We start from the raw sequence: 2,451 nt of genomic DNA on the forward strand, positions 1-2,451 counted from the left end.
GCCTGGGCCACTTGGCGAGACCTCATCTCTACAATAAATTAAAAAAAAAAATTAGCCGGGTGTGGTAGCGCGCGCCTGTAGTTCCAGCTACTTGGAAGGCTGAGGGGAAAGGATTGCTGGAGTCCAGCTGGTCGAGGCTGTGGTGGCCGGGAGCGGCCACTACACTCCAGTCTGGGCGACTGAGTGAGACTCCAACTCAAAAAACAAAAACAAAGCAAAAAAAAAAACCCAAATACCTTCTGTTCCCCCACTGGCCTGTGTATCACAGTAGGTCAGAGCCAGGACAGCTGGGTCCCCACTGGGTCCCCACCATCAGCCAGAGCAGGAGCTCAAGCAGTTAAATGGTTACTCACATAATCTTTTTTTTTTTAATTGGAGTCTCACTCAGTCGCCCAGTCTGGAGTGCAGTGGCACACTCATGGCCACTGCAGCCTCAACCTGCTGGGCTCAGGCAATCCTCCCACCTCAGTCTTCCAAGTAGCTGGAACCACAGGCGCATGCCACCATACCCAGTTAATTTTTCGATTTATTGTAGAGATAAGGTCTCACCAAGTTGCCCAGGCTGGTTTCGAACCCCTGAACTCAGGCGAATCCTCTTGCCTCCGTCTCCCAAAGTGCTGGGATTACAGGTGTGAGCCACTGTGCCCAGCTAGTCACACACTCTTTTTACGACACAAGCTGAAAGTCACACACAATGTGGTACACCCATACCCATCATCATCCTCACACACTCCACATAATCACCCACAGAGCCACATTCCACACATTACCCAACCGTCACTAAGGCACACACTCTCACAGTCACCTTCACTCAAAGTCACACTCAGTGACAGTCTACAAGACGCACAATGCCCCACCCACACTCACAAGTCACAGACACTCATGTGTGTCACACACCACAATCCACCGCCCACAGGGACACAGGTGCACACAGGGTCACACACCACCATCCCGCTGTCACACACAGAGTCATAGCCTCATGTGGTCTCCTAGTCAGTCACCACTGGATCACATACTGTTTTACAGCCTCTGCTTCCAGTCTCTTCCTTTGCCCTAAATTGGAGAACATCTGTACGTGACTGGTGGGGAGGAAGGCTTAGAACCCAGTCCCGCCTCCCAGTGTCCTCATGTCCCTTTAAATAAAACAAACCACCAGAGCCGGGTTCGGTGGCTCAGCCTGTAATCCTGCGCCTTTGGGAGGCTGAGGTGAGTGGATTGCCTGAGCCCGCGGGTTCGAGACCTGCCTGGGCGGCGAGACCTCATCTCTACAATAAATCAAAAAATCAGCTGGGCGTGGTGGCGCATGCCTGTAGTTCCGGCTATTCGGAAGGCCGAGGCGGAAGGATCGCCGGAGCCCAGCAGCTCGAGGCTGCGGTGGCCGGGAGCGGCCACTGCACTCCAGTCTGGGTGACAGAGTGAGACTCCAACTCAAAAAAAAACACAAAAACCCACCATTCATGCATATCCATCATGCTGTTAACATTCATGAGCACGTACTCCCCTCAGACTCTAAGTGGGACAAAGGTGAGTCTGCCCATTTTTCAGAGGAAAAATTGAGGCCCCAGGAGGGGTGGGGAGTAAGGGTTGGCGTGAGGTCTGCACCAGGAGCTGGAAAGAGAAAAATCTGGGGGGAGGCGGGGGTCCTGGCTTCCTGGCTTCTGCCGCCAGTCTCCTTGCTCTCTACCCCACATTCCTGGCGCCCTCTGGGTCCTGGGAAAGGCTCCGTCCGTGGAGTGGAGAGGAAAAGGAGTCTGAGATAGCCAGGCACCTCGGGGAGAGGCTGGGGTTGGGAGGGAGTCTCTCCTTGGCCCCTAGAGGGCCTGGGGGTCACTCCCCCACTGAGGAAGGGAGGATGCAGAGGCTGGAAAGGCGGAGGGGAGAGGCTAGGAAGGGGGAAGGGAAAGCAGAGGAGAGTCAACTGAGGTGGCGTGAGAGAGGGAAAGAAAGCACGGACCAAGACAGACCCAGAGTGGGAAACAGGACTGGACGCAGTGACTCACACCTGTAATCCTAGCATTTTGGGAGGCTGAGGTAGGAGGACTGCTTGCACCCAGGAGTTTGAGAGCAGCCTGGTCAACGCAACCAAACTTTGTCTCTACAAAAAAATAAATAAATAAAAATTAGCCTAATGTGGTGGCACACACCTGTAGTCCTAACTACACTCAAGAGGCTGAGGCAGGAGGATTACCTGAGCCCAGGACGTCGAGGCTGTGGTAAGCCATGATTGTGCCACTGCACTCCAGCCTGGGCAACAGAGTGAGACCTGATTCAAAAAGCAAAAAAGCTGGGTGGGGTGGCTCACACCTATAATCCCAGCGCTTTGGGAGGCTGAGGTGAGAGGATTGCCTGAGCCCATGGGTTAGAGACCAGCCTGGGCGACTTGGTGAGACCTCATCTCTACAATAAATCAAAAAATTAGCCAGGTGTGGTGACGCATGCCTGTAGTTCCAG

This window comes from Carlito syrichta, unplaced genomic scaffold, assembly GCF_000164805.1.
Source record: "Carlito syrichta isolate Samal-C Ts95f unplaced genomic scaffold, Tarsius_syrichta-2.0.1 Scaffold308918, whole genome shotgun sequence".
In the NCBI taxonomy this organism is placed as follows: Eukaryota; Metazoa; Chordata; class Mammalia; order Primates; family Tarsiidae; genus Carlito; species Carlito syrichta.